The sequence below is a fragment of the Pongo pygmaeus genome, chromosome 11 (assembly GCF_028885625.2).
Source record: "Pongo pygmaeus isolate AG05252 chromosome 11, NHGRI_mPonPyg2-v2.0_pri, whole genome shotgun sequence".
Taxonomy (NCBI): Eukaryota; Metazoa; Chordata; class Mammalia; order Primates; family Hominidae; genus Pongo; species Pongo pygmaeus.
Window position 1 is genome coordinate 35,485,404 of NC_072384.2, and position 24,344 is coordinate 35,509,747.

At 42.8% G+C, this 24,344-nt stretch overlaps 2 pseudogenes; both read right to left on the reverse strand.

Moving 5' to 3' along the window:
• Nucleotides 1–343: 343 nt before the first annotated feature.
• LOC129031751 (heterogeneous nuclear ribonucleoprotein K-like) lies at nt 344–1,883 on the reverse strand (annotated as a pseudogene).
• A 1,641-nt stretch (nt 1,884–3,524) lies between these two features.
• On the reverse strand, nt 3,525–13,322 carry LOC129031540 (syncytin-1-like; annotated as a pseudogene).
• Between the last annotated feature and the right edge of the window lie 11,022 nt (nt 13,323–24,344).

The following is a 24,344-nucleotide window of genomic DNA, read 5'->3' on the forward strand; positions in this document are numbered from 1 at the left end:
CTGAACAGATGCCAGGGACATGTGGACTATTGTTACTTTTCCTCCCCGTCCCACCCCCCAAATGTTACAGTGACCACAAAGCAAGGTGTTCATAATAATTACATGGGGGGAATTTCTTCAAACCACCAACAATAACAAAAAATAAAATCTGCTCACTCTGCTGCCGTTTCAAAATTTCAACGTTAGTTTTTTTTTTTGCATGCCCTTCCCCACTCCAACCTTGTTTGTAAGGATCTAAAACATTACATCTGGTGAACAGCAAAGATTTCACTACACCTTAAATGCAGAACACCTATGAAGCAGAGGAATGTTAGCTTTTTAAACAGAAGCAGATTGTAAAAAAAAAAAAAAGACGCAGGAATCCTTCAGTTCTTCACTAGTCTTAGAAAAATTTTCCAGAATACTGCTTCACACTATTCTGCAGCAAATACTGTGCATTCTGTATCTGGTCCTGTGTTCTTGTAATGGTAATGATCCAATCTTCGGATCCTTCTAAAGGCTCATCAATTTCGATCGAAGCTCCCTACTCATGACAGATTTGTTTAATCCACTGACCACCTTTGCCAATAATAGATGCAGCCAAATCTTTGGGAATAGTTACTTGTGTAGTAATAATGGGTCCACCAAGATCAGCTTATGAGCCATGACCTCCTGCATAGGAATAATCATATCTGGAGCCACCCTGTGGTTCATAAGCCATCTGCCATTCTGATGTGTTCCGTGTATCTATTGCGGAGTCCCAAGTTTCATCAGCACTGAAATCAACCACGCCGTCGTAACGGTTTCCAGGTCTCCCTTTTCTGTTATAGGTCATGAGGTCTCCCCCTCTAGGTGGTGGTGGTGGAGGAAGAGGAACATTCTGAGCTCTGCTACCACTCTGGCCACCTCATCTGGGAGGAGGGGGAGGTGGTCCTCGACGAGGGCTCATATAAACATAATCTCTTCTAGATGGAGGCATGGGACGCCCACCCCGACCAGGAGACATTTTGTCAAAACCACCTCTTCCCCGCATCAGAAATCTCACTGGGCGTCCACGGTGGTCAGCAAACACTATTGTAAAACCACCATAATCATAGGTTTCATTGTAAAAATTGGGATCATAAGGCTGTGCATGTCCTTTGATGGGAGACTGAGAAATAAGATCAAAGATGATCTTTATGCACTCTACAACCCTATTGGGTTTTCCTCCAATAAGAACAACTCTTATCAGTGAAATGAGGACAACATTCCTGGAAAAGCATGATGGTTGTTTGTGTGTTTTCTCAGTTCTTTGATTTTAGCACCTTTGACCCCAATAATTCCTCCTGCTAGACTGATGAATCAACAGCCTCAACTTGCCGTCAAAGTCCCTTCCTTTATAGTGTTGGTAATTTAAGTATTCCACAGCATCAGATCTGAGCGGGAGCTGGCTGGTTGCAGTGGGTGATGGCAACTGCAGGCCCTCTTCCAAGGTAGGGATGATTTTCTTCAGAATTTCTCCTATTGTTTCGATATCAGCACTGATACGCAATATGCGCTAGGGGCCACTGCTGTCTGGAACTGAAATGCTGGCATTGTAGTCTGTACGGAGAGCCTTAATATTCTTGCCTCCTTTTCCAGTCACTGCCCCAGCATTCTTGCTCTGAATCAGAATGGGTAATTCAACCATCTCATCAGTGTTTCTAGATCTTTCAAATGCTTGTTCCTCTTCCATTATCTTCTGCAGGGCATTTAACGAATTCACCACTGGTTTCAGTGTTAGGGAAGGTTTCTTCTGGCTGTTCAGTTTCCATATTCTTGTATTAAATGGACACACCAATCAGTTATTATATATCCTTGCAGAGCAGAACTGAAGTGTTCTTGGTCGGACCAACAACTGACACCCCAGTGCTGCAGTAGCCGCTTGAGGCCACCATCCCTTTGCCACCACGCTTGTGTGTCTTTTCTTGAGAAATTTCTAATTAAATTTTTCCTCCACTTTTAAATCAGATTATTAGATTATTTCCTATAGAGTTGTTTGATTACTTTTTAATTTCTTTTTCAAATTGTTCACTATTGGTATATAGAAATGTTACTGATTTTCATATGCTGATATTGTATCCTGCAACTTTACTGAATTTATCAGTTCTAATAGTTTTTTGGTGGATTCTTTAGGTTTTTCCAAACATAAGCTCACATCATTTGGAAACAAAGATAATTTGACTCCTTCCTTTCCAATTTGGATGACTTTTCTTGCTTTCTCTTGTCTGATTTCTCTAGCTAGGACTTTCAGTATTATGTCAAATAATAGTGGTGAAAGTGGGCATCTTTGTCATCTTTCAGAGCTTAGAGGAAAGGCTTTCAGTTTTTCCCCATTCGGTATGATACTAGCTGGTGGTCTGTCATATATGGCTTCTATTACGATGAGGCATGCTTCTTCTATACCCAGTTTTTAGAGGGTTTTTATTATGAAGAGAGTTGAGCTTTATTAAATGCTTTTTAAGCATCAATTGAAATGACTATATGGTTTTTGTCCTTCATTCTGATGATATGATGTATCATGTTGATTGATTTGTGGATGTTGAACCATTTTTGCATCCCAGGGATAAATCCTGTTTGGTAATAATGAATGACCTTTTTAATATATTGTTGAATTCAGTTTGCTAGTATTTTGTTGAGAATATTTGTACCAATATTCATCAGAGATATTGGCCTGTAGTGTTTTTTTTTTTTTTTTTGATGTATCTTTGTCTGGTTTTGGTATCAGGGTATTACTGGCCTCATAGAATGAGTTTGAAGGTAGTCCCTCTTCCTCTCTTTTTCAGAATAGTTTGAGTAAGATTGGTATAAGTTCTTCTTTAAATGTTTGGTAGAATTCAGCAGTGAAGCCATCTGGTCCAAGCCTTCTCTTTACTGGGTGACGTTTTAGTATAGCTTCAATCTCATTACCTGTTATTCATCTGTTCAAGTTTTGGATTTCTTTCTGGTTCAATCTTGGCGGGTTCTATGTTTTAGGAATTTGTCCATTTCTTCTAGATTTTCTGATTTATTGGGATATAGTCGATCCTTTAAATTTCTGCAGTATCAGTTGTGTGTCTCCTTTTTTATTTCTGATTTTATTTGGATCTTCTCTCTTTTTTTCTTCATTAGCCTGGCTAAAGGTTTGTCGGTGTTTTTTTTTTTTTCAGTTGCAAGATTTAATAGAGTGAAATAGAGTGAAAACAGCTCCCATACAAAGGGAGGGGACTCAAAGAGGGTAGCTGTTGCTGGCTTGAATGCCTGGGTTTATATCCCGATCATTGTCCCTCCTGCTGTGCTCTCAGGCGATAGATGATTGGCTATTTCTTTACCTCCTCTTTTTGCCTAATTAGCATTTTAGTGAACTCTCTGATTGGTTGGGTGTGAGCTAAACTGCAAGCCCCATGTTTAAAGGTGGATGTGGTCACCTTCCTAGCTAGGTTTAGGGATTCTTAGTCAGCCTAGGAAATCCAGCCAGTCCTGTCTCTCAGTACCCTCTCTCAACAGGGAAACCTAAGTGCTATTGGGGAGGTTGGCCAATGACAGCTCTAACTGCTTCCTGCTAAATTGGGGCGTAGTAGGGGCTGTGCAATTGAGATTTCCTCGGGAGGGGTGCCTTCGATGTCTTTACCATCAGAGCGTGGGCTAGCAGGCCGGTCCAGGGGTCCGCAGTAGATCTTAGTCATGGACTGCATCTGGGGCTCCATTTGAAGAATCATTTGTAGTTTTGCAGCTTCGATTCTGGAAGAGACAAACTTAACAAGGAAGTTAAAGATACAGAGTCCAAAGAGGAGTAGCAATATTATAGCTGCTAGAGGTCCTAAGAAGGGGAGAATCCAGGGCATCCATTGGCTGAGGAGGCCCCAGGGTCCAGTGTTTTGAAGCACCTCTGCTCTACGTTGTATTCGATCTCGAATTTCTTTAACTTTCTCGGTGATGATTCCAGATTGATTAACATAATAACAGCATTCTTCCCCTAAAAATAAACAGGTTCCTCCTTTTTCGGCGGTTAGCAAGTCTAAAGCTCTTCAATTTTGAAGGACTACCGCTGCTAGGGAGTTAAGTTGATCTTGCAAGGTGACCAGGGAGTCGGTGACCTGTTCCATGTCACCATTTAGTTCTTGAGACAGTTTGTAGTAGAACTGAGTGGAGGTTGTGATACTGCCAGTTAGTCTGCCTAGCACTCCTGCTCCGATAACAAAAGGAAGAATGGGTACTCTTTTGTTGCGGGGCTTAGGTACAACATGATTGTATAAATCTTGTTCAGTGTAGATGGTCATAGAGGGCACTAAGAATGAGAGGAAACACACAGATTCTGAAGAGCCATTCAAACAACGATAGGCTGAGGTACCACAGACAAAAAATATTCCTGAGGGTAGGCAGACTATTCGTGTGGGAGGAGTTACCCACCTGATGCATTGGGAGTTGGTTGTGTCTATAGTATTGCTAAATTTTACACAGGTGAGGTCAGGATCAGTCAAGGGAACCTCTAAAAGGTTCCCTTGAGTGGCATAGGTTTGAGCAATTACTTATTGACAGTTATGTTCTATCTTTTCTTCATTGTCTGGAAGAAATGTGGCTGGGTTAAGAGTTGCACAAGTGCGCAGTTGCAGCACTGGCCCTTCAACAGAGCCTGATATTTGTCAGTTTTAACTTTCAAAAAACCAACTCTTTGTTTCATTGATATTTTATATCATTTTCTTTATTTCATTCATTCTGCTCTGATCTTTTTTTTTTTTTTGAGACAGTGTCATGCTTTGTCACCCAGGCTGGAGTGCAGTGGTGTGATCTCAGTTCACTGCAGCCTTGACCTCCTAGACTCCGGTGATCCTCCTGCCTCAGCCCCCCAAGTAGCTGGGACTGCAGGCATGTGCCGCAATGCCTGGATATATATATATATATAATTTTTTTTGAAGTTTTTGTAGAGACAGTGTTTCGCCATGTTGTCCAGGCTGGACTTGAACTCCTGAGCTCAAGTGATCTGCTGTCTCAGCCTCTCAAAGTGCAAGGATTTCAGGCACTGCACCTGGCCTTAAAGCCAATAACTGTTAGATTTGCCCTTTTGAGGCTATTTTCTAGACCCTGTAGATGTGCTTTATTGATTTTTATTCTTTTATTTTTGTCTCATCTGACTGTGTATTTTCAAATAACCTGTCTTCAAGCTCACTAATTCTTCCTTCTGCTTGACCAGTTCTGCTATTAAAAAATGCTGATGCATTCTTCAGTATGCCAATTGCATTTTTCAGCTCAATTCTTTTTAATTATTTCAATCTCTTTGTTAAATTTATCTGATTGAATTCTGAATTCCTTCTCTGTGTTATGTTGAATTTCTTTGAGTTTCCTCAACACAGCTATTTTGAGTTCTCTGTCTGAAAGGTCACATATCTCTGTTCCTTCAGGATTGGTCTCTGCCTTATTTAGTTCATTTGGTGAGATTATGTTTTCATGGATGGTGTTGATGCTTGTAGATGTCCTTTGGTGTCTGAGCATTGAAGAGTTATGTATTTATTGTAGTCTTCTTAGTCTGGGCTTGTTGGTACCTGTCTTTGGGAAGGCTTTCCAGATATTCAAACAAACTTGGATATTGTGATCTAAGCTGTATTTGCTTTAGGGTGCACCAAAAGTCCAGTAACACTGTGGTTCTCGTAGACTCCTAGAGGTGCTGCCTTCATGGTCTTGGAAAAGATCTGAAAGAATTCTCTGGATTACCAGGCAGAGACTCTTGTTCTCCAAAAGTGGTCTCTTTTGGAGTTGTGAGTTTTGCAGCTTGGATTTAGGGGAGGGGAAATGCCAGCACTCCCTTAGTCACCCTGGTTGGTGTCTCAGTGGTTGCATTCTCTTTACTCAAATGAATGGAGTCTCTCTCTTTCTGTCCTGAACCGCCTGGAGGTGGAGGTGGTGTGACACAGCACACCTGTGGCCACCACAACTATGACTGCGCTGGGTCAAATTTGAAGCCAGCATAGCACTAGGTCTCACCCAATGCGTGCTATAACAACTCCCTGGCTACAGTCTATATTTGGTCAAGGCCCTGTGGCTCTACAATCAGCAGGTGGCAAAGCCAGCCAGGCCTGTGTCCTTCCCTTCAGGGTGGTGAGCTCCCCCAGGTTCCGGGTGTGTCCAGAGGTGCTGTCTGGGAGCCAGGGACTAGAGTCAAAAACCTTAGAAGTCTATCTGGTATTCTATTGTACTGTGGCTGAGCTGGCACTCAAACCACAAGACACAGTCCTTCCCACTCTTCCCTTCCCTTTCCAAAGGTAGAGGAGCCTTACCTCATGGCCACTGCCAACACAGGCCCATGGGGAGTACTGCCAGACTACCACCTATGTTCCCTTCAGGCCCAAGCATTCTTCAGTCAGCTTGTGGTGAATGCTGCCTGGTCTGGGATTCACTCTTCAGGGCAGTGGGCTCCCCTCTGGCCCAGGGCAGGTCCAGAAATTATGCCATTCAAGATCCAAGTCTTGGAATCGGGGACCCCAAGAGCCAGCTTGATGCTCTACCTCCTGTGACTGAGCTGGTACCTAAGGTGAAAGACAAAGTTCCCTTTGCTTTTCTCAAGTGGAAGGGGCATCGCTTCGTAGCCACCCAGTAGGGAATGTGCTGAGTCTCACCTGAAGTCAGTAAGCCTCAGAGTCTCACCTAAGGCCCTTGGTATAGTACTTGGGTATCACTGCTGGTTATTTTGAGCCCAAGAGTTCTTCAGTTAGCAGGTGATGAATGTTGCCATTACTGGGTCTTTCCCTTCAAGGCAACAAGTTCCCTTCTGGCACAGGATGTGTCTAGAAATGTCATCTGGGAGTTAGGGCCTGAAAAGGGGGGCTCATGATTGTGACTGGTGCCCTATCCTGCTGTGGCTGAGCTAGTATCCAAGATGCAAGATGAAGTCTTCCAGACTCTTCCCTCTCCTCTCAAGTGGCAGGAAGTGGTCTCTTTTGGAGTTGTGAGTTGTGCAGCTTGGATTTAGGGGAAGGGAAATGCCAGCACTCCCTTAGTCACCCTGGCTGGTGTCTCAGTAGGTTGCATGTCCCCTCAGTCCCCTGTCTCTGGGCCCAGTTCGGCACTAGTACTCAACTAGGAGTTGCAGTCCTTATGGCCTGGGCTGCCTTTCAAGTTTATTGAGGGCCCCAGAGCATGCTAGCCCATAGTGGTGAGGCTTGCAGGAACTCAAATTCAGACACTGTGATTGGCAATTCCCCTCTGGCTAGGGCTGGTTTAAATGCTCCTTTGGTGGTCAGGCATCACCTGAGTTTGGTCTGATTTTGCTTTCTGTTACAATAGGGCAGCACTGAGCTCAATGCCTTATAGATGCTGTGATCTTCCTCTCTCCAGTGCACCAAAACACTCTCCATACTGTGTTGCAGCTGCCAGGGGATGGGGGAAGGGTGGCATTGGCGATTCAAGATGGTTTTCCTACCTCTTCAGTGCCTTTTTCAGAAATACGAAATTAAAACAAGATACTGTGAGTGCTCACCTGATTATTGGTTCTTATGAAGGTGCTTTTTTTTTGTGTGTGTAGATAATTATTAAATTGGTGTCCTGGCTGGGCGCGATGGCTTATGCCTATAATCCCAGCACTTTGGGAGGCCGAGGCGGGTGGATCACCTGAGGTTGGGAGTTCGAGACCAGCTGACCAACATGGAGAAACCCTGTCTCTACTAAAAATGCAAAAATTAGCCGGGTGTGGTGGCGCATGCCTGTAATCCCAGCTACTCGGGAGGCTGAGGCAGGAGAATCACTTGAACCTGGGAATTGGAGGTTGTGGTGAGCTGAGATCATACCATTGCACTCCAGCCTGGGCAACAAGGGTGAAACTCCATCTAAAAAAAAAAAAAAGGTGTTCTTACATTGGGGATGCTTGGTGGAGCCTCTGTTCTGCCATCTTGCCCCACCCCAAGTTCACCATCTACAGTTTTACAATTTGTTTCTTCAGCTGTCTTTCTCCTTAATTTTTTTTTTTTTTTTTTGGATACACGGTCTTGCTCTGTCACTCTGGCTGGAGTGCAATGACATGATCTTGGCTCACTGTAGCCTCGGCCTCCAGGGCTCAAGCGATGCTCTTGCCTCAGCCTCTCTGGATAGCTGGGCCACAGTGGCACCACTTCCAATTAATTTTTGTATTTTTTGTAGAGGCCGGATTTCACCATGTTGCCCAGGCTGGTCTCAGACTCTCGGGCTCAAGCAATCTGCCTCCCTCAGCCTCCCAAAGTGCTAGGATTACAGGCATGAACCACCGTGCCCAGCCTTTTCTTAATTCTATATAACATGCTTATGCTACAAATTTTTTTACGTTACATTTTATTTATTGTTTTCCTAGATTTAGAAAGTATTCTACTACTTTTAACGTCTCCCAATTTCCCTCCTTGCATTATTTTGATAAAGTTATATTGTAGTGTTAGTCACATCAATATTAATATTCCTTTCACTGTGATTATATCAACATTATTTATAGCAGAGCCAAATAATATACTACAGTTACAATTCCTTCTTTTTTTGTGAAATGTTGTATTTCCCCTGTAGTTAATAATTACCCTTTTTTTCTTGGTATTGATATCTGTGACTAATATGTCCCTAAAGTCTTTACCAGAGTTTTAAAAGATCTCTCAACATTGTTGAAACTCTCAGATAATTTATCAGTCTTAGCTTCTTTTTGAAAGACATTTTTTTCTGGAACCTTATTTCTTTTGTTTTTAATTTTTTAATTTTTTGAGACAGAGTCTTGCTCTGTTACCCAGGCTGGAGTGCAATAGCGCGATCTCAGCTCACTGCAACCTCTGCTTCCTGGATTCAAGCGATTCTCTTGCCTCAGCCTCCCAAGTAGCTGGGATTACAGGCACGTGCCACCATGCCCAGCTATTTTTTTTTTTGTATTTTTAGTAGAGACGGGGATTCGGCCATGTTGGCCAGGCTGGTCTGTAACTCCTGGCCTCAAGTAACCCATGCACCTCGGTCTCCCAAATTGCTGGGATTACAGGCATGAGCCACCATGCCTGGCCCTGGAACCTTATTTCTATCTGATTTCTTCTCAGCTATACGGAGATTTCTCTTCATCATTATGTTTGGAATTCACTGGACTTTTTCTCCTAAAGGTCTTGTGTTAGTTCAGGCTGCTGTAACAAAGTACTTTCGACTGGATAATTTATAAGCAATAGGAATTTATTGCTCACAGTTCTGCAGGCTGGGAAGTTCAAGATCAAGGCACCAGCAGATTTGGTGTCTAATGGGGGCCCATTCCTCATGGATGGCGCCTTCTATGTGTTCTCACATGGCAGAAGGGCGAAAGAGGCAAAAAAGCTTCCTCAGGCCTCTTTTATAAGGGCATTAATCCCATTTATGAGGGCCCCACCTCTTAATAACAACACACTGGGGGACTGGGTTTCAGCATATGAATTTTGGAGAAACACAAACATTCAGACCATAGCAGATCCTTTATCTTTCTCTTTCTTGGTTTATTCCAGTGGTGTGCTGGTACATGTAACAACCACCTGGGGGTCAGGGAGGGTTGAGGGGGATGGGAAGCCCTAGTTCATAGTATTTGCTGATTTCTGTGGTATCAATAGTCCCATCATGGCTGGTTTTAAGCGACCAATGTGATGTCACTAAACTCAGAGTTGAAAAGAGATAATCTTGGGTGCTGGCCTGAGCCAGCTACAGCACACCACTGGGTTACTCCCTTATTTTGATGGAACGCATCTACTACTTCCTGAAAAAGGGTACATGGGAAGTAAATGCTTTGAAAACTTCACTTTTTTTTTGGAAAATGACTTTTTAAACTTTCATACTCAATTGACTTTGTCTTGATATTAAAATCTAGGTGGGGAATAGTTTTCACTCAGAACTTTGGGAGTGTTGCTCCATTTTCTTCTGGTTTCCAGTGTTGCTGGTGAGAACTCTGGTGCCATCCTGGCCTCATCCTTTGTATCTTATTTTCCTTCTCTGGAAGCCTTTAGAATCTTTTCTTCATCCCTGATTATATACAATCTCATGATGATGGATTCCCTGCCACTTACAGTTCTATATCCTTAGCAGATCCTTTTCATTCAGGAAGCTCATGTCCTTCAGGTCTGAGGAACTTTATTAAATTTCCTTAATGGTTTCCTCTCTTTCATTCTCTCTCTTTTTTGCTAGAATTCCTGTTTGTTGGATATTGGATCTCTTGCTTTGATCATCTAATTTTCTCTTTCTCTCTCAATTGCTGAGAGGTTTTCTCAACTGTATTCCGGAACTTCTGTGTAATATTAGGCACTCCTGTCAGAGTGCTGACACTTGGGTTTGGGGCCATGTCATACACCTGTGTTTCCTCCAGAGTGTCTGCCTGGCACAGTGCTTGACTGGATGGAGAGGCAGAATCAGCAAAGGATTTTTGATCCAGATGAACCTGGTCTTGAATCGCAGATCAGCAAAAATTATTTAACTTCTTGGTTCTTCGGTTTTCTTGCTTGGAGCTGAGCAAGAGGACAAGTCATTCTATGGGGAGGGAGACTAGAAAGCTTGAGGGGTGGTCTACCAGACCTGGTTAAAGGAGAAGACCTTCTTCCCATTCTCCTACCCTTTCCCCAGACTGCATTCTAAGTAGTGCATTTTAATCTTCAAACTCTAAAATTTCTTGACAGATTACTTTGCAGTTTATAGTACCCAGTGTCACAGTTAAACAATTCCATCTAGGTTACAAGGAACATTTTGATACTTAAATAAGATTATTGCATTTCAACGATGAACTTAAACTGTCTTTTTCCAGGTGCTTTCCACATCTGACCTCTCTCAACCAAATTAATGACAAAAATAATGACTAAGATTTAGTGAGCATTTTCCACATCCCAGGCCTGTTCTAAGTGTTTAACATGTATTAATTAATTTAATCCTCAGCAGCCCAACCATGTAGGCAATATTATTATCCTCATTTACAGTTGAGGAAACAGGCTCCAAAAGCCCTTGGGTTACACAGCTAGTCAATGTAACGTTGGGACTTAAACCCTGACATTAACTATGGATTGTCTGCTACTATGAAATCTTCATGAAGGAGGTTCTGAATTTGGACTGAGGTCCAGGGAGGTTTCCCTAGTGGAGGAGCTGAGCATGGTAGGACTCACTCTGATGCTGAGTAGGAATGAAGAACAGGACTTAGCAGATGCGCCAGCCCACGAGGGAGGAGGCTCCTTCGGGTCGCACACCCTTTGCAGCTGTCCTGGGAGCTACCAGACAGGCTTGGTCAACAGAGGGGACTCTTCTGTGCGAACAGCCTCAACCACTAACACACTGTTTCACCTCAGCAGCCCTGCTCAACTCCCAGCAGACCTTGTTTAAACAGGCAGCTTGTAGCAGCTGGGGTTGGCTCAGTGGAACGTGTGGGCAGCCAAGGATGCCCCGAGTGCAGGTGCCTGTCTCTGAATGTGCAATCATGCAAATCTGAGGACCCAGACTGATGTGAATTGAAAGCCTGGTGTTCACTTCCAATAAACTCAACTGTCTATCGCCAGAGCAACACAGACTTCCAGTCTTCAAGTCATCAATACAAATGAGCATTTCTGGTGTTAGAGGAAAAAAGTGTGGGATGAATCCCAATCAGAGCTTGCTCCCTTTTGGGCAAGCAGCATCTGGAAAAGGCTTTGGAGGGGCAAGTACCTTTCCTAGAAGTAATTTTCACAGGAACTGTTCAGGACACAGGAGGCATTGCAGGAGGAAGGAGCAAGGGAAATCACACCATGTAGTCATAAGGGTCTTGAAGATCACCTTATCCTCTCTGCTTGTTTTACAGAGGAGTTAAGAGAAAGTCAGGGAAGTTAAGGGACTTGCCCAAGGGCACCTAGCTCATCAGTGGGCTGCTCCTCCTTATCCTGAGTCCTGGTTTCCTTTTAGCCACTCCACCCACCAGGCTGTTTCTCTAGTTTACTGTTTTGAGCACCAGGTCACAAGTGAGCACACCTACCAACAGCTCTCCCCTTGAAACCATCGAGGGAGGCGAGTGATAGCAAACTTTGTTTAGTGCAAATAATGGAAAAGGCTGCTTGAAGCACAGAAAAAGGGAAGTCAGAGCAGGTTGTGGCGCAGATGTCTGGGCATTGCTGTGGGGACAGAGTAGCTCATAAGACACAAGGCTTGTCAGCCTCTCTTCTGACCCTCTGCACCCAAGGATTCTCAAGGAGCATTCGGATTGGATTTTAACTATGGATGCTGTGGTTGCCAGTAATAGAATGGCTAATAAAAAGCAAACCTGGGGTGTTATCACCCTATCAGCAGATCAACAGTCTCTTCTTTGGTCCATAGGGCTGACCATGCAGCCTTATAGCCCAGAGGCCCTGTTACATAATCCTTCCACAACTCCCCTCTGTTCCTCAGTGCACTGCCCTGGCCTTCAAAGTCCATATAAGTGCTGTAGAGATAAGCCTCATTAGCCTCACAACTTGCAGTAAGTGCCAAGATCATGTTGTTCAAATGCCACTGAGGCCAGTGCAAAGGGAGCTAATTAAATGGTATTGGCTTTCTAGCTCTGAATCATCAGTTCAGGTGGTTACCTTTAATGCTATCTTCAAGCTCACCTTCTAGGCTGGTCTATGTGCCTAAGTGCCCACACCATGCCTCCAAGCCAGGAAAACCAGCAAGGAAGCTCCTCTGGTACCAAATGGGGGTTACACAACAGGCATTTTTTCACCCCCATTCCTACCTTGAGGAGAAATGGTAAGTTCTGTTGGGCAGATACACATAGGCAATTGAGGTTCTGTGAGAATGAACACCTCACATTTTAAAGTTCAAAGACTAGAAAGAATGAATGGAAGGTGAGCATGCACTTTCCATCTTAACCCAGAGCAGCTCACAAACACATTAGGATTTCAGTTTTAGGGGGAAATTGTCCGGCCAACCCCAGTTCCTGAGGGAGGCAATCTGACTGGCTGTCTGTGGGTCAGGTGTCCATAGTTGGTCTAACCACCAGAAGGGCTATTGGAAGCCCAACCATGTGAACTGTGTTGGGAAGAAAATGGGGTTGTGGCGAGCTCAGCAGACACCTGAGAGATGTCTACTCCCAATGTCTAATTAAATATTCAGGCTAAATGGCCTTTCTGTCACCAGTCAGTCTATTTGAGTTTGGGCCAGTTTTCCCAAGACAGAACCACCATTTCATTCCAGAGTGGAATCCAGGCTCTTTGGAATAGACAGAGGGGACAGGGTCCTTAAAACCATCTCCTTACAACTCAGGGTTGTAGGCTTTGACCAAATCGTTTTGTTTCACAGATAGGAAACAGGTTCAGAAAAAAGACATGAACCTGCTCAAGGTCAGCCTACCCACCTGTAACAGGCACTTTGTAAAGTGAAGGGACTTGGAGGGCCACCTTGTTAAATCCTTCATCAGCCATCAGCTCGCTATGGAAATGCTGACTGGATAAATAGTGTACCTCTATGGCAAGATTTGTGGCTCTCGGAGGCCTTCCCATAACAATGCTTAAGAAGGTTTTAATGATCTGCCTACTGGGCATTTCTGAAGCATTCATTTTAGGGAAAGCCAAGGTGCTCAGACTATAATTCTGAGGCTAATTTCTCCCTGGACCCTCCTGACCTGGCAGCAAGAGGGAGTGAACAAGGAGAATGACTAGGATTGCGCCAGCCCCTTGATTCTTATCCTTTTGACCTTGTGCTTCGAAGGGAGATGGGTTTGGTGTGACTTTTTACACCTGCTTCAAATGTTGTTACAGAGTGGATGAGGGAGCTTGCCATAGCCCAGTACCTTTGCCTGCAAAATATCTTGCTGTAGTTCTTATGCTCTTCACCCTGAGATCAGACTAATGCTCGGAACCAGTGGGGCGTGGATCAAGCTGGGGGTGGATATGGGAGCTGGCTGATGTGAAGAAAGGGCATTGTTAGAGCTTCTTTGAGCTTTCTGTATCCCAGATCATGAGGAAGCTGAAGGATTAGGGAGGAGAAGATGAAAGGCAAGCCAGGGAAAACAGGCGAAGGAAGTAGTTATTAAAATAAGAGGTGAAATTCATGGGAAGTAAATCCAATGTTTTGTCCATACTCAACTGGATTAGGAACATGTAATGAAAGCAAATAGATTTAATGGGGTGGGGATGATTAATGTTGTCTTGCAATACGTTGGGAAATGACTTTGTTCAGGAGGAGTGGAGGGCTATGAGAGGAAATTAAACTTAATTCTTATCTCCTTACAATGTTTTAGTTGCTTAACTTCTTACAACACACCTGTAAAACCAGAAAGAGAGAGAGGCCTGAGGTTTAATATGTTGTTTGCAAAGTAACTGGAGATATGAATGTCTTGAGTGTGTGCTTCAGTTTTATCAAGGATCCAGTGTTTTTTTTCTAACAATTTGTTGTAATAAGTAGATGTCCTTAGTGGTACTGGGGACTCTGGTTAAAAATTACCTTTCAAAGAAATGAAAGTTTAGTGATTATTGGCTTCCCAGGACCCAGGTGAAATTTTATCCCCATCATAAACCTCACAACAAATCCTCTCTCCTTGGGGTCCTTATATTAATACCATGTCATTTGTATTACTCATCTTTCTATTGCATCATTTATAGCTGTGTATTGCTGGTATATTATAGTGAGATTTGAATTTTCAGACTGTTCTAATTTTGGCAGAGAATAATAATTGTGCCTTCTTTATTTTTAATAAGACATTTCTCTTCCCCACTTGCAGAAGGCACATGGCTACCCAGCTAGAATCTATATTTCTCAGCCTCTCTTGCAGCTAGATGTGGCTGATGATAGAAGAATGTGAATTGACATCCTGTGAAGAGAAGTCCACAATTGTTCCTTATTAAAAGAATGTTTTCGGCCTTCCCCTTTTTGCCCTCTTCCCTTTATTACTGGCTAGAATATAGGCTGGCACATTCCAGTAGGATAATAGAAGAAAAGAAGGGACTTGAGTCCTGGGTTGGCTCTAGGGAATCAAGTTGTCTACCTGCTCTAGACTGCCTATCTGCCACCTGATATTAAGTATAAGAGAGAAATTTAGGTCTTGTTTTAGACTCTGCAATTTTGGTCTTGTTGTAGCCACTTATTCTATACTTAAACTAATAAAGAAGTGAAAAGCTTTGTGTTTCTTCCCTTTCCTTGCTAGGCAGGCACAGATGTTTCCCCTAACCTCCAGGGAGGGTGTGAGGCTTCTGTTCTTCCTGCTTCTCAGAAGGTGGGAACTGATTTTTACCTTACTTGAGCTCTTGGTCAGATGGGTCATCATGTTTATGTTGAGGGAATAAGAGGAGAAGAGGGTTTGAGGAGCAGGTAGAGGGAAGGAAGTGCCTCGGTAGAAAGAAGGATTTATTCAGTGCCAGTAAGAATGTGGGCAAGGGGAGTGCAGAGAGGGAGGAGGAGGGAAGCACAGAGTGGCCTCAAGAGCTAGAACCAAGCCTGGGAAGTTACTAAGGAGAGGGTGGGTCTGCTGTAGGGGTAAAGCTGGGAGAATGGAGCTGACAAAAGACCAGCAAGAGAAGTGTTGTTCAAGCACAACAATTGAAATTGATAATGGCACTAGAGAGGAGCCCAGGTTTCTGCCAGCGGAGGTTGCAGTAGGTGTCTGGTGATGCTTTCCTTTCATCAACAGTTGGCACTTTGGCCCATCGTTGCCTGACCAGAGTGACATCCATTCATGCTCCAAGGTTTTGCTCAGTCCCCACTGATTACCTATGTACTTCTTCTGTGTCTTTTACCCTAGGATACTGCGGAACTCAAGATAAGGCCAGTGGTTGCACAATTCCCTCAACATCTGGACTTGGGGGTAGACCTGCCAGATTTAGGATAAAAAATACAGGATTCCCAGTTAAATTTGAATTTGGAATAAATAATGCATTTTTTTTTGTATAAGTATGCCCCATGCAATAGTGCATGCATTCTACCTGGCAACCCTACTTGGGGAGAGAGGGAAAGGTTGCTAGAAATCTCTTGAGCTAGGCCAATGGTAATAATACCCCAACTGCATTACTCTTTCATGAGTATAGATAGGCTTTCTTAGTCAGCTTGGCTGCTATGACAAAATACCTTAGACTAGGTGGCTTATAAATAGAAGAAGTTTATGTCTTACAGTTCTGGAGGCTGGAAAGTTCAAGATCAAAGTGCCAGCAGATTTGGTGTCTGGTGAGGGTGGCTTTTCTTAGTGAGGTGGCTTTTCTGGTGAGGGTTCTTAGATGGTACCTTTTTGCTGTGCCTTCACATGGTAGAAGGAGCAAGGCAGCTCTCTGGGGCCTCTTTTGTAAGGGCACTAATTCCATTATCTGATCTAATCACCTCCTAACAGCCCCACCTCCTAATACCATCACATTGATGATTAGGTTTTGACAGATGAGTTTTGGTTGTGAGGGAGGATCACAAATATTCAGACATAGCAAGGGTACAAATCTAAAGCAGGAATATTGATTTCCAGTACCATCCACAGCATGAGGAAGTCAGGGTTCCCTTGCCTTATCTCCCCAACCTGACTGTAAGATTCTTGGGTGTGGGTTAGGGGACAGGCACTAAGTCCTACACATCTGTGTGTTTCACTCAGCACAGCACAGGGCTGAGCACATGGTGGGCATTCAGTGAAGACTTGCTCCCAAGTGGAATCCAAAGGCTGTTTGCTGAGTTGGAGGGAGAACTGGACCAAGAGTCAGAAGATGAGGTCCTGTCCCTGGTATTGTCTTTAGCTTGGCATGTGCTTTTGAATGATCTTCTCTATGTCTCCGGGCTCTGGTTGTTTTAGGCATAAAACAAGGAATTTAGATTAGAATTTATGATTTTCAACTTGAGCCCTTTAGGAAAGTGGGAGAAGTAAGAAGAGATAGGGTCCAAATAGGTAGGACCCCAGATCTATGTCACCTACTTGAAAGAGATCACATGCAGCAGCTTTCTCTCTCTGTATCTTAATAGTCAATTAACATGATTCTGACCCCATGTATCTCTGACCCCTCACTGAATGGAGAAGTCCATTTTCCTGAGGCTATTCTTCTCCCAGGGTGTTCTTGGGGACTCCTAGGCTTGCTACTCTGACCCAGGACATCAGCCTGGTTACTGTGGTCAGAAAGTCTGGTCAATCTGGCTGCAGACCTACTGTCCCCTGCCATCAGGGTTGTCATGATGCCACTGCTGAAAGCCAGACTGTCTGACTCAGCCACAAGCTCTTCTGCTCATTGCCATCCCTGCCCTGGTCCCATATCTCAAGGAAGAACCACTCCTTGCACATTTTCTCCAAGCCCAGATACAGTCCTCTCCCTCCCCTCAAGAAGTCTAACTAAGAGTGGGCTCCATGACCCAGCCTAGTGGTCCTCAGCACATTCTTTAGAGTCCCAGGTATTCACTTTTATTAACTCCATTGGGGGTAATGTTTTAGTTTGTTTGAGCTGCTGTTACTAAAATACCATAGACTGGGTGGCTTAAACAATAAGCATTTATTTCTCACAGTTCTGGAGGCTGGGAAGTCCAAAATCAAGGTGTTGGCAGATTCAGTGTCCGGTGAGGGCCCACATCCTGCTTCATAGATAACTGTTATCTCTCTGTGTTCTCACTTGGTAGAAGGGGTGAGAGAGAGCTCTCTGGGGCTTTTTTCAAGGGTACTAATCTTATTCACAAGGGCTCCACTCTTATGACTTAATCACCCCCCCAGACTTTCTAATATCATCAAATCAGGGGTTAGAATGTCAACATATGAATCTTGAGAGGACACAGATATTCAGTCCATGACAGGTAGGGAATGGGGACAGCTAACAGTCCAGTGTGCATTTCTCTCTAGGAAAAACCATTTTTCTTCTGCTTTCAAGTGTACAGTCTGGCTTGGAAGCTCACTTTACATGTCTCTCTTTGGCACATACATGCAAATATAAGAAGACCTCACAGTTTCCTCCAGGGACAATGAGTGGGGGCTTATCTTCCTTTGATGGAACTGAAAGGCCTATGAGCTTCCCCAAATAAAGAGGGGAGGGGCTCCAAAGCAAACGGCAGCCTCTGCTTCTAGAAAGCAAAACTAAAATTCATCCCCAAAGTTAACAATTCCATTACTGAAATTTAAAACAAACAAAACCCCTCTTTACCAGATATTCTACTGTATCCGATGTCCTGTGTTAGGTGTTTTTTTTTTTTTTTGAACAAAGTTTTTAAAAAGTTTGGAAGACATTAGAGGTTTAAAGTCTAGTAGAGGAAGAAAGAGTAATAAGGAAACAAAACTGGAGGGCACAGGATAGAGTTCCCTTGTGTGGTATCAGAAGGCAGCCCTGGGAAATGGAAGGAAAGAGAGATTGGGTGAGGGAAGATTGGATTTGGGTACCCTAGAGGCTTCTTGGAAAAAATGAAATTTGAACCATACCTGAAAGGACGACTCTGCTTTGGAAAAGCAGAAGGGAGAACATTCAAGTACAGTGTCTTGACCTGCAATGGCTAGGAGGTGTGGATGAACATGTGTTTGTGAGAAGGTGAGGGGACCCAGAGGGCAGCACCAGGTGTCTTCACTCCCTTTCACTAACTGGGTTAGAAGAGACTTCATCTCTTGTGGCAACTCTGGTCAATTGCCGTGGCTGCCTGGAATGCTGGGCTGAGAACAGTGTTAAGGACACACAGTGCTCAGCAGGGAAGAGTGCTGTCATTGATTAGTGATGTCTGCTGCGGGTGTGGGAGGGGAGAGGAGTAACATGTGTTTCAAGAACATGCCAGTTTTTCCCTAGACACTGTTTGGTGCATATTCCAAAGGACCTCCAGTGTGGGGAGAATTTTATTCATTTTTCCTCTCTTGAATTACAATCAATAAATGCTGAGAGCAACATCTGTGACTTTAAACGCAATCTTATCACCTCTCTGCCAATTTTTCAACTCCAAGTGTGCCAATTCCCCTTTGTCACTTTTCAGGCTGCTCAGAGAAGTCAGGGTCTTTGTCTCTGCTGCCCAGGTGCAGGAGAGAGCAGTCTTTCAACTAGGCACAAATAACAACGTTGGCTCAAGAGAAGACTTTGAAGGCACTGAAGAGGGGAAGAGAACAGGGGAAATTCCAGCCACGGACACTTGCTAATACTCATGTGAGTGTGTTATTACATAATGTGTGGCACTGGTCTTGCATTGCCTCATGTCCCCAAGTCTTATCTGTCTATCAAGGTTGTAAGTCCCTTGAGGTCAGAGACTGTGCTGTCTTTATCTTAGGGAGTTGGAGGGATAGGAACTGAGTTTATGCTATTTGTGTCTCTACAGTTCTTTGCAAATAGTGGACGCTGTATCCTTCACAGTGATAGATGCTTATAAGATGACTTTTAAATTGCTTTGAGAGTCCTGCTGATGCCTTGTTTGCTTTAAAAGAAAAATAGAAGGAGGAGTGGAAGGGGAAGATTATGAAATTAACCTGAGGTCCTTGAGTCAGAGCAACTGGCAGAATAGAACAATGTGCCATTCACATCACCCCCTTTCTGGGCTTTTTCTTACGGCCTGAGCCTCCTCTCAATTCATAGGACCTTCTCTTGAGGGTGGAGGAGGATTGTGGGCAGACAAAGAGAGAACTGACTGGATAGGGCACCTTCACAGATATTTTTCCTGAAGCCTACAGAATGGCATTTTGCTGTTTGTGTTAAAGTTGTCCAACCGGTATTTTCAAATGATGGATTTCTGGAAAAGTGAAGCCTGGAGGGTGACTTTTCATAAGATAGGCTCTGATCTTTGATCCACTTAAAAAACTGCATACTGGTAGGAAGACTGCATCACTGCAGCAAGAAAGTAACCTGGCACACATGGTAAGAAGTTGCTGGGGTGAGTCCATATTGTGGCATTAATGATGAAGTTATATGGTATAATTGTGGAAGGAGCAAGGGTGCTGAGGGCTACATCAGGTCACAGAGAGCAAATGAATTAGACATGTAGAGTATAAAGTGGAAGGCCAGGTTAGTCCAAGGGCAAATGCTTTGTAAAATTAGGAAATAGTCTTGAAAGTACAGTACACCTTGACATTAGATGGGAGGTGACATCCATAGAATATTTATAGATATCATTATGTGGGTCTTTGACTTTGCAACTTCTTTTTTTTTTTTTTTTTTTTTCATATATTTATATATATATATATATATATATTTTTTTTTTAGAGGACTGAATTTTTATTTTGTTATCTATTAACCTTTTTTTTTTCTTTTATTATTATTATTATTATTATCATTATTATACTTTAGGTTTTATGGTACATGTGCGCAATGTGCAGGTAAGTTACATATGTATACATGTGCCATGCTGGTGCGCTGCACCCACCAACTTGTCATCTAGCATTAGGTATATCTCCCAATGCTATCCCTCCCCCCTCCCCCCACCCCACAACAGTCCCCAAAGTGTGATGTTCCCCTTCCTGTGTCCATGTGTTCTCATTGTTCAATTCCCACCTATGAGTGAGAATATGCGGTGTTTGGTTTTTTGTTCTTGCGATAGTTTACTGAGAATGATGATTTCCAGTTTCATCCATGTCCCTACAAAGGACGTGAACTCATCATTTTTTATGGCTGCATAGTATTCCATGGTGTATATGTGCCACATTTTCTTAATCCAGTCTATCATTGTTGGACATTTGGGTTGGTTCCAAGTCTTTGCTATTGTGAATAATGCGGCAATAAACATACGTGTGCATGTGTCTTTATAGCAGCATGATTTATAGTCCTTTGGGTATATACCCAGTAATGGGATGGCTGGGTCGAATGGAATTTCTAGTTCTAGATCCCTGAGGAATCGCCACACTGACTTCCACAAGGGTTGAACTAGTTTACAGTCCCACCAACAGTGTAAAAGTGTTCCTATTTCTCCACATCCTCTCCAGCACCTGTTGTTTCCTGACTTTTTCATGATTGCCATTCTAACTGGTGTGAGATGGTATCTCATTGTGGTTTTGATTTGCATTTCTCTGATGGCCAGTGATGGTGAGCATTTTTTCATGTGTTTTTTGGCTGCATAAATGTCTTCTTTTGAGAAGTGTCTGTTCATGTCCTTCGCCCACTTGTTGATGGGGTTGTTTGTTTTTTTCTTGTAAATTTGTTCAAGTTCATTGTAGATTCTGGATATTAGCCCTTTGTCAGATGAGTAGGTTGCGAAAATTTTCTCCCATTTTGTAGGTTGCCTGTTCACTCTGATGGTAGTTTCCTTTGCTGTGCAGAAGCTCTTTAGTTTAATTAGATCCCATTTGTCAATTTTGGCTTTTGTTGCCATTGCTTTTGGTGTTTTAGACATGAAGTCCTTGCCCATGCCTATGTCCTGAATGGTAATGCCTAGGTTTTCTTCTAGGGTTTTTATGGTTTTAGGTCTAACATTTAAGTCTTTAATCCATCTTGAATTGATTTTTGTATAAGGTGTAAGGAAGGGATCCAGTTTCAGCTTTCTACATATGGCTAGCCAGTTTTCCCAGCACCATTTATTAAATAGGGAATCCTTTCCCCATTTCTTGTTTTTGTCAGGTTTGTCAAAGATCAGATACTTGTAGATATGTGGCGTTATTTCTGACGGCTCTGTTCTGTTCCATTGATCTATATCTCTGTTTTGGTACCAGTACCATGCTGTTTTGGTTACTGTAGCCTTGTAGTATAGTTTGAAGTCAGGTAGTGTGATGCCTCCAGCTTTGTTCTTTTGGCTTAGGATTGACTTGGCGATGCGGGCTCTTTTTTGGTTCCATATGAACTTTAAAGTAGTTTTTTCCAATTCTGTGAAGAAAGTCATTGGTAGCTTGATGGGGATGGCATTGAATCTGTAAATTACCTTGGGAAGGATGGCCATTTTCATGATATTGATTCTTCCTACCCATGAGCATGGAATGTTCTTCCATTTGTTTGTATCCTCTTTTATTTCCTTGAGCAGTGGTTTGTAGTTCTCCTTGAAGAGGTCTTTCACATCCCTTGTAAGTTGGATTCCTAGGTATTTTATTCTCTTTGAAGCAATTGTGAATGGGAGTTCACTCATGATTTGGCTCTCTGTTTGTCTGTTATTGATGTATAAGAATGCTTGTGATTTTTGCACATTGATTTTGTATCCTGAGACTTTGCTGAAGTTGCTTATCAGCTTAAGGAGATTTTGGGCTGAGACAATGGGGTTTTCTAGATATACTATCATGTCATCTGCAAACAAGGACAATTTGACTTCCTCTTTTCCTAATTGAATACCCTTGATTTCCTTCTCCTGCCTAATTGCCCTGGCCAGAACTTCCAACACTATGTTGAATAGAAGTGGCGAGAGAGGGCATCCCTGTCTTGTGCCAGTTTTCAAAGGGAATGCTTCCAGTTTTTGCCCATTCAGTACGATATTGGCTGTGGGTTTGTCATAAATAGCTCTTATTATTTTGAGATACGTCCCATCAATTCCTAATTTATTGAGAGTTTTTAGCATGAAGGGTTGTTGAATTTTGTCAAAGGCCTTTTCTGCATCTATTGAGATAATCATGTGGTTTTTGTCTTTGGTTCTGTTTATATGCTGGATTACATTTATTGATTTGCGTATATTGAACCAGCCTTGCATCCCAGGGATGAAGCCCGCTTGATCATGGTGGATAAGCTTTTTGATGTGCTGCTGGATTCTGTTTGCCAGTATCTTATTGAGGATTTTTGCATCAATGTTCATCAAGGATATTGGTCTAAAATTCTCTTTTTTTGTTGTGTCTCTGCCAGGCTTTGGTATCAGGATGATGCTGGCCTCATAAAATGAGTTAGGGAGGATTCCCTCTTTTTCTATTGATTGGAATAGTTTCAGAAGGAATGGTACCAGCTCCTCCTTGTACCTCTGGTAGAATTCGGCTGTGAACCCATCTGGTCCTGGACTTTTTTTGGTTGGTAAGCTATTGATTATTGCCACAATTTCAGCTCCTGTTATTGGTCTATTCAGAGATTCAACTTCTTCCTGGTTTAGTCTTGGGAGGGTGTATGTGTTGAGGAATTTATCCATTTCTTCTAGATTTTCTAGTTTATTTGCATAGAGGTGTTTGTAATATTCTCTGATGGTAGTTTGTATTTCTGTGGGATCGGTGGTGATATCCCCTTTATCATTTTTTATTGCATCTATTTGATTCTTCTCTCTTTTTTTCTTTATTAATCTTGCTAGCGGTCTATCAATTTTGTTGATCCTTTCAAAAAACCAGCTCCTGGATTCATTGATTTTTTGAAGGGTTTTTTGTGTCTCTATTTCCTTCAGTTCTGCTCTGATTTTAGTTATTTCTTGCCTTCTGCTAGCTTTTGAATGTGTTTGCTCTTGCTTTTCTAGTTCTTTTAATTGTGATGTTAGGGTGTCAATTTTGGATCTTTCCTGCTTTCTCTTGTGGGCATTTAGTGCTATAAATTTCCCTCTACACACTGCTTTGAATGCATCCCAGAGATTCTGGTATGTTGTGTCTTGGTTCTCGTTGGTTTCAAAGAACATCTTTATTTCTGCCTTCATTTCGTTATGTACCCAGTAGTCATTCAGGAGCAGGTTGTTCAGTTTCCACGTAGTTGAGCGGTTTTGAGTGAGATTCTTAATCCTGAGTTCTAGCTTGATTGCACTGTGATCTGAGAGACAGTTTGTTACAATTTCTGTTCTTTTACATTTATTGAGGAGATCTTTACTTCCAAGGATATGGTCAATTTTGGAATAGGTGTGGTGTGGTGCTGAAAAAAATGTATATTCTGTTGATTTGGGGTGGAGAGTTCTGTAGATGTCTATTAGGTCTGCTTGGTGCAGAGCTGAGTTCAATTCCTGGGTATCCTTGTTGACTTTCTGTCTCGTTGATCTGTCTAATGTTGACAGTGGGGTGTTAAAGTCTCCCATTATTAATGTGTGGGAGTCTAAGTCTCTTTGTAGGTCACTCAGGACTTGCTTTATGAATCTGGGTGCTCCTGTATTGGGTGCATATATATTTAGGATAGTTAGCTCTTCTTGTTAAATTAATCCCTTTACCATTATGTAATGGCCTTCTTTGTCTCTTTTGATCTTTGTTGGTTTAAAGTCTGTTTTATCAGAGACTAGGATTGCAACCCCTGCCTTTTTTTGTTTTCCATTTGCTTGGTAGATCTTCCTCCATCCTTTTATTTTGAGCCTATCTGTGTCTCTGCACGTGAGATGGGTTTCCTGAATACAGCACACTGATGGGTCTTGAGTCTTTATCCAATTTGCCAGTCTGTGTCTTTTAATTGGAGCATTTAGTCCATTTACATTTAAAGTTAATATTGTTATGTGTGAATCTGATCCTGTCATTATGATGTTAGCTGGATATTTTTCTCGTTAGTTGATGCAGTCTCTTCCTAGTCTCGATGGTCTTTACATTTCGGTATGATTTTGCAGTGGCTGGTACCGGTTGTGCCTTTCCATGTTTAGCGCTTCCTTCAGGAGCTCTTTTAGGGCAGGCCTGGTGGTGACAAAATCTCTCAGCATTTGCTTGTCTGTAAAGTATTTTATTTCTCCTTCACTTATGAAGCTTAGTTTGGCAG